The sequence below is a fragment of the Astatotilapia calliptera genome, chromosome 6, assembly GCF_964374335.1.
Source record: "Astatotilapia calliptera chromosome 6, fAstCal68.1, whole genome shotgun sequence".
Taxonomy (NCBI): domain Eukaryota; kingdom Metazoa; phylum Chordata; class Actinopteri; order Cichliformes; family Cichlidae; genus Astatotilapia; species Astatotilapia calliptera.
Window position 1 is genome coordinate 17,584,804 of NC_137427.1, and position 8,252 is coordinate 17,593,055.

Below are 8,252 nucleotides of genomic sequence, written 5' to 3' on the forward strand. Positions count from 1 at the left end.
TGTAAACTACTAAACATTTTCAAAACTGAAATATGAAACTGAAACAAGCAAACTGTCACTGCACTAACTAAAACTGAGCTGGATTAAAAACAAAAAGTGAAATTACTTAGAATTAATTAGAAAATACTTGAGTACAATAACAGTATTATTGTCTCTGCTTTGGTCTCTTGACCACTAGATGGCAGCAAATGCATAGATTTCCATGACTCTGGCTTAAATAATTAAAAGGGCATTTTGCCCATTTCTTTTTTCTCGCATATCCTTATTTTTTTCTTTTCTTATTTTTTATCATAGCTGGGCATCCCTATTTCCTTTAAAACATTTCAAATCCATATTCATATGCTTTCACTCAATTTTAGGGCAGAATATATTACAGCTGTTTTTTATTTCTTCTTCAATATTTACATTTGGGGGGGGATTTGAGTTTTGAAACTGGTGAAATCTCCACACAAATAATTTAGTTTTTGGCTATTTCCTGTTACTGTTGCTCCTGTGTAAGTTCAAGTAAGTTCAAGTGATGTTCTTGTGTATGAATTTATAATGCACTCACACACACACATACTCTGCTGGTGGCCTGAGCATCACTGCTCAGTATGTGGGTGGTCTTGCCAGGTGGAGGAGAGAGCGATTAACACCAGGCCTGCCCAAAGGGAAAAGAAGGAGCGAGGGAGAGAAAATAAGAGACGTAAGACGAGATAGACATCTGTCTGCCAGATGTGCTGGGAATAAAGAAGTTAGTTTATGAAATAGACAGAAGGGAATGAAAAGGGTTTTGGTCATGGCACTCACTGACAACTGTGTTGGCTGTGACTGAAATAATACTTATTCTGTCTGTGATTCATGTTCAGTTGCTCTTTCTAAATTTCCTGTGTGTGTGTGTTTGGTCTTTCTTGTCTGTCATCTTGTTATATTCATAACACAAAGACAGCCACGTACTCACTAACACTTGCTCTCTTTCCATCTCTTCTGCTGTTCGTGCAGACTGCAATTACAGCCTACAGTATAAACCAGTGATGACCACCTGTCAAAACATGTCCAGTAAATGTGTGTCTGTTAGGAAGGTGTTGAGGGGAGGGAATGAAACAGGTTTTACATACAGAGGAACAAAATACTGGTTCCAAGTATAAAGTCATTTCTTTGCATTATTTAATAGCCACTAAAAATACTCTAAAATTTTTATTGTTGAGAACTTACACTACATGGATAAAAGTAATGGGCCACACCTCTCAATCTTTGAATTCAGGTGTTTTTAGTCTGCTTTTACAAACATTAGTGAAAGACTAAAGAGCTCACTGAATTGGACTGCGTTGCTGTTATAGGATGTCGCTACAGGAATTCCTCTGGCATTAATATCAGTATAAGAAGGTGTTTTCAGGGTAATGAAAATGTACTCAAAAGAAAGTTTCATTTGCACAACTTTTAAAAAAATTTCATTTCATTTATTGAAACTAATGAACTCGTTTCAAATCAAATACTCTTTTTTTCCCCTTGAATTTGAAGCCCAACTTTGAAACAAACATGTCATACTTTCCTTCCCTGATTTGCAGTGTTTGGTTTCTTTATTTGGTGATCTTATAGAAGTATTACATGATATTTGCAAATTCTTCCTTTGAGGTTCAGCTTTTGGTTGAGCGTCTTTTCTTTTCTTTCTCCCCCCCCCCCCCCCCCCTCCCCCAGGTCCTGAGGAGTCAGTGTTTCTTTCCCGTGCAGCATGTGTGAGTATGTGTCTGTGTGTGGTTTACAGCTGTTTACATAGCTCACAGTGGGTGATCTCTGTTCAACAAGACCAACCTCTGAGATTCAGGCATTTCGAAGGCCTATAAACTCTGGATGAAAGCTGAAGCCAAATTAATAAAGTTATAACAGGATAAAGATGTGGCTAGTTACACAACGCGACATTAAAACTGCCCTCTTAAATGACCGACCACTCCTGGTCATAAAACGCAGCATGAAGAATACACTGTGTTTGTATACACCCTGTTCGCATTAAATCTTGTGCATGCGGGGCCTTTTCTTGGTTTGTCTTCATCCCCGCTGGATCATTTGTCCCTCATAATGAGACAATAAGTGAGTGTGGAAAGGCAAAATCAAACAAAGCTTTTACTTCATGTTGACTCCATGTGAACAACAATGGCGAGGTGTGTTACCTGGAACCGTTAAAATGCATTTTCACTGATGCTCTAGTTATTGGGTGCTATGGGTTTTATCCCACCTGGCTCTGCAGTACTTGTTGTTCTTTCTGACTTGTTAAACTCAGCCTTCGCACACAAGTTGGAAACCAATAAATGCTGGAAAATAAAGTGAATGAATTCTTTTAAAGATGTAATCCTCTGTCATGCAAATATTTAAAATCTGAATATAGAGCATGATGAAGTATGTGTGTGGCCAAAGTTAGTGCATGTGTGGCATATCGGTATGCATCACTCATATTTTGGGCGAGGAAGCAAACAGCTTCAATAGTATCCTCTCTGTCCAGCAGGGCAAACTCAGGAGAATATCTAGAGCAGAAAAACGTGAAGGCGAGGCTGCTCTACACAAAGAGCTGAAGGAAAAGTGTATAACTTATAAATGAGCATACTTCTCAGGATGACGTGGTAAACACAGCAGCTGCAGTATTTGCCCACTTGGGGGCGGCATATTGAAATGTTTTCACCTTTCATGAACACATTGTCACAAATAGTTACCCACTTGCACAACCTGCAGATACGCCTAGCACTTTTAAGGAGACAATGATTCAAACCTCGTCTCACATGCAGTTTTTTTCTTTATCCCTGAAAATGAAACGTCTCTGGTGGCTTAAAAAGAAATCACGAGAGCTGACGCAATGAATGAACACAGTATGGTGAGCAATTAAAACAATAAGCACTTTTGTTTGTCTGCCTTTAGCAGATGCTTGCTGTGCAATGCCGCAACAATTTGTTCTGGAGCCTCGTGTTTTTGCATGTTGCTTTGTTTTTCGAGCCAGAATTGGGATAAGAAAGCAGCAGAGCTGGGGAGCTTCTTGATTTAGTTTTACAGCATGTCTTTTTAATTTACTGGGATATTACGTGAGATATGGTAAAAACAAAGCAAGAAACAGACTTTAAAAAAGATGTATTTGTGAGAAAAAAGAGAAAAAAACTGAGCAAAATGAAACCAGCCCCTGGTCATTGTGCATCAAGCCTTAATGCACAAATGCGTATAAAGCCTCAAGTGGCCATGAAAGAAACTGCAGCTTTTCGCACACATGCCTTTCATAAAAGTGTCCATGAATGCTTTGCTCAATAATGAAGTGAAACAAAATGTAAATGTGGCCAGAAATCTCTGCCAGTTTGCTCAAATTTGTGTCACATGCGTGTGAACATGAGATCAGTTTATCTGAGATTTATCTTGCTCAGTTTCCTGCTGTAAGTAAAGCAAACAACATTTTTGAGCACACACGAGGCCGCTCAAACATGTCTGCAGTTTTTCAGTGACAGCTGTTTGATGCTGCCACCATTCAAAATGTATGCGAGACCCACAAATCACTTCTTGCAAACATGTTTACGACATCTTACCCACCACATCCCGGCTCGTTCACTGCTGTGCACACATGAAAAAGTATAACAACACGTTTTCTCACTGTGTTTCTTGCACGCAGCTTTAGCTTGTGTATTTTATTTATGCGTTAATTATTGTGTCCTGCGTTGTGCCATTTTGTTGTTTTTGCTTGAAGTTGAACTTCTGATTGCTTTTGAATCTTTCTCTATCATTCATTTTGCTTTCATGATTTCAGAAACATTTTATTGCAGCATAATGGATCAGAAAGGATGTTTCCTCTTTGCTGCATTAACTGAGGTCCATACATCTGATTCAAAGCATATCTTTGTGAATGGAGCTGTCGCACAGCGCGCTCACACTCATACACCGTCGGCGGTCCCCTGACATGAAACAAACTCCCTCACATCGTTATCCACCTCCCATTCATCCATCCTCACTCAAAGACCAGAAAAGGATTTATTTGTGCGATCAGAAGTCTGCTGCAAAATCTGGCAACCATATGCTCGGACATATAAGTCTTTTATGCCTTTCAACTTGGTCTTTTTATTCACACATGTGCATGATTCTGCTCTTGTTTCATATTCTCATTGTTTTGAAGTGAATCTCAGCATTGTGTGGTTGATGACTTTGTGCCACTCGGCGATCCTTTCTGCTCTGTGTCTAAATGTTCGAGGGGGATTATGGTTCAAAGGGGCTGAGCTGAGCTTGTACAGATGACTCTGGCCTGCAGTTTCCCTCATGTCTACAAGTTGTCAGTAACACAGGGATGTATTACAGATTAGTTCCACAGCTCTGCTCGTCGGCTCTTCTGACATTAATCTTATGTCGGCCTTAAGTGGATCACTAATTGCTTTAAAGAGTTCGGAAAACAGACTCCTCTGAAACATGGGATTCAGACTCACAATAGGCACGCATGCCTCTACTAATATTGCTTTTTTCCTGGGTGTATTAGGCTATGCTACAAATGAATGAACTGGACATCTTTTAGAAAATATTAGACTTAATGTATGATTTTGAGATTGCATTAAATATCAAGCATTCAGTTTTTTCCTGCCTGTAAACACAAACTGGACAAACTGGATTTTTCATGACATTACAGTTTTTTCTGAATGCTTAAACCCTAACTGTGATTCCTGTAGCACAATCTCTAAAACTATTCAGACTTATAGCAAAACCACTCACTGAGTTTGCAAAACTAAAAGCACAAAAACTGCTTTGCACTCAGTTTGCAATTTTGTAACACACACTTTGCAAAACTGTAGGCACAATTCACTGCACAACACTCAATTACCAAATTTCCAACACACTCCTAGCAAAAGTATACACATGTATGGCTATCATTAACACTAATTTGCCAACTGTCTGGCACACTTTCACATGTGAAAACTTTTTTAGATAATTAGTTCACTTTGCAATCAGCCTAAGCACTATAATACAGGTAAGCTGTGTGTGCGGAGTACAATGGAGGGAGCAGAAAGAGTGAGAAGTAGAGGAGGCCGAAGAAGAGGACGTGGAGGTGAAGAAGTAGGATGAAGAGGACGACAAGGACAAGGAGGAGCAAGAGGAAGACGAGGAGGGGGAAGAGGAAGATGAGGAGGGGGGAGAGGAAGGGTAGGAAGAGTAAGAAATAGAATTGCTGATGACATCAGAGCTACAATAGTGGACCATGTAATCAACCGTGGAATGACCCTGAGGGTAGCTGGCCAACGGGTCCAGCCTAACTCGAGCCGCTACACTGTAGCAAGCATCATAAGGACATCTTGAAATGAGAATCGGTGAGTATAGTCACTTCGCACAAAGATTTGTAGCACTGCCATATGCCAATGAGAAACACACCAATACCACTGATGTAAAAATACTGAAATTGTTACTTTACAGAATTGCTAGATGACCAGATGCTGGGGCAGAGGAAGCATGTTCACTGCAGACCAAGTAACCCATATAGTCATTATGGCGATTGCAAATAATCCTATACTTGGAAATAAACACTTGTGTTTGTTTTGATGTGTTTGAATAAACACCAGTACTTGAAGTTTGGATCCCTCTATGCTTATGGATCTATGACAGAAGTATGAGCTCAAACTGACATAGCCTACCTTGTGCACAGAGAAAGCAAAAGCCAGATGTGTTTTGTATTCATACCATCAGTGTGCAGTTGGCGCATTGTGTGCTTAGTAGATGATGGCTTGTGTGTACTGTTTGATACGGAAACACCATTTTTACGAAGGTGTGAAGAGTTAATCTAGCTGTGTTTGCTTTTGCAAGAGAACTACAATGTTTTGATGATTGGGTGACAGGTTTTCTTATTTGTGTGAAGAGTTTTGCAAAATTAGCCAATAGTTACAAAAAATGTGCTTAAGCAATCAGAAAAAACTGTAATAGAGAGAAGGTCATTTAAAGCAGTCTTCCAAGAACGCATTGCTTAACTGTTCAGAGATTTTTATAGTTGGAACAAACACAGGAAAGCGTAAACTTGGGGTGTGGCATAAAGTCATGCTGGAGTCACAAAAAGCAGTGATCAGAATCATTTGGAGATCCAGTTGTCATCTATATAAGTTCCCCCAGTTTTGCAAGCTGTTCATTCTCGTTTACGTGCCCCACCCTCCCTCCCTTATTTTCAATTCTTTAACTTCTTCATTTCTACTTAGTCCATGGCGATCTGCCAGGCCCGGGAGCCGTCGCCAGTCCCCTTCGAGGCCTTCCCCAAACCGCGGCTCAATTCATGTCCAAGCATTCACCTTTACCTACTAAAACGCTGTCAAACCTAAAATGAGGACGTGGGCCCAACTAGTGAAATAAAGGTTATTGTATCTCATTTATAGTTTTAAAGTGTTACTGGGAGCATGGTAGGATGTCTTTGCAAGAGTCTTTTTAATTGAATTCACATCATGCAAAAAAACAAAGCAAACAAACCTAACTTGGGTGCTTTAAGGAGATGCAGTTGTGTTGCGTTGTATTTTTTTTTTTTGACTTAACATAAATTTTGGCAGTGTGAAACATGAGGGAGGGATGGCAGAGTTCACTTTCTTTTTTTATCCCTTCCTTGTTATTTCCCTTTTCAGAAAAGGGAAGCAAAACTTGGCCTGATGGCTGTGAGATAGACAAAGGTCAAACCAGATGCCAGGGAGTTCTTCAACTTCACTTATGTTCATAAAGCAGATAAATATACGTGTATGTAAATATACCACAAGTGGGGACTTAAAAAAGGCAGATTTAAAAAAGGTTCAATAATAATAATTATTATTAATAACAATTAACAATCAATAATTGTTTATGAGCGCTGGAGGTAGGAACGGAAACGGAGCAGCGTGGAGAAAGGCAATGTGCAGAGGAGAGAAAAGCTGTGAATGTGGACATTTTATGGGCTTCAGGGCAGCACAGAGTTGTGCAGCTGGTACAGATTTGTCTTTCAGGTATTACAAACTACCGCAACTTCTTGTTAGTCTTTTTCATGTCACAATCTAGCTAGGATTGAGTTAATGACAGTTATTCATTGTCCTACATCAGTTTGTAGTCTGGACCACAAAACTCCAGCGTGAACAGCAGGATGGATTTTCTCCTTCTTTAAACACTTAGGTGGCCGGTTATTCGATTTAATCGATTTAACCTAGTCAACTAATTTTTACAAGGGGTTAGATTTGATGGTGGGACTGTTGTGGAAGGCTCTATTAATAAGTTTATAAAGATATACAACTGATATTGAGCAGAACTGAATTCCACTTCCACAAGAGTCCCACTTTCTCACATTGTCATCTGGCAAAAATTAATAGCCAACGCCTGCTATGAGTTTTGAGCTGAACAAGGTATTTTTTAAGTTATAAAAAACAGAACAAAAAAATCTGCTTGCCTCAGCATATTGCACAATATTCTATATATTATTGTGCAAGATGATGAGAGCGTTTTGTAAAAATATGCAGTGTTCAGGGTATAATGTAAACAGGTTCCATAGGCAAGCTTAATTTTTAGCATGATTAAAAACATATTTATAAATTTAAATGTATTTAATTTATTTAAGAAACCATGGGCTGAATCCATCGCTGAGCCAGGCCATGGGCTCCAAATAGAGGACACCAGATTGATAGCTTCACTTTATGCTTATGATGACGATAACGATTGTTGGCACGCACTGGTGGAAAGCTTGCAGAAACAGGTCCAGAGCAGGTCAGAGAAGTGTGTTTTCCTTTCCAGATCAAAATTAAACTGGAAATAAAAAGTGATCCACACATAAACAAGTGGCTGCATAAACAAGTCAAAGTGATATCTAGTTATCTGTCTGAACAATCCAAAATCATGGACCAAACCCTGGACCCAGTGGGTAGACTAGGTTTATATTGATGATGGTTGGTTTGCATGTTCATTGTGTGGGAAGCAAACTGAAATTAAACAGATAACCTGTGATGTTTTTAGCTGCAGTGAATTCAGGAAGGCTACTGGAGAGTTAACATCCAGTGATTTGGAAACCATAACAGTGTAGGCCCAGCATTAATATTTTGTTCACAGCTTTCAGTGTGTGTTTCTCCAGAACACAGCTGTAGTGTACACAATAATTAAAGAGGGGTTTCATTGTTACTACTTAGGAAGGTACAGCACAAAGTCAATAAAAGTGTGTGTCTTCCTTGAGAAGGGAAGCTGGAGACTTTGGTGAAGGCTAATAAAAATACAAGTAACACATCTGACTTTCACTGTATATTTATTATTAATAAGGGACTTGTAAGTGTGAGCCTTTCTCCTCA

The 8,252-nt window shown here is 39.3% G+C and overlaps 1 long non-coding RNA gene across 1 annotated transcript; it reads left to right on the top strand.

The window, feature by feature from the left end:
- Positions 1–5,138: 5,138 nt before the first annotated feature.
- Positions 5,139–5,551, top strand: LOC145429302 (uncharacterized). The gene is made up of 2 exons (XR_013909536.1): positions 5,139–5,294; positions 5,398–5,551. It is a non-coding gene; the product is annotated as an uncharacterized LOC145429302 (long non-coding RNA).
- The last annotated feature ends 2,701 nt before the right edge of the window (positions 5,552–8,252 follow it).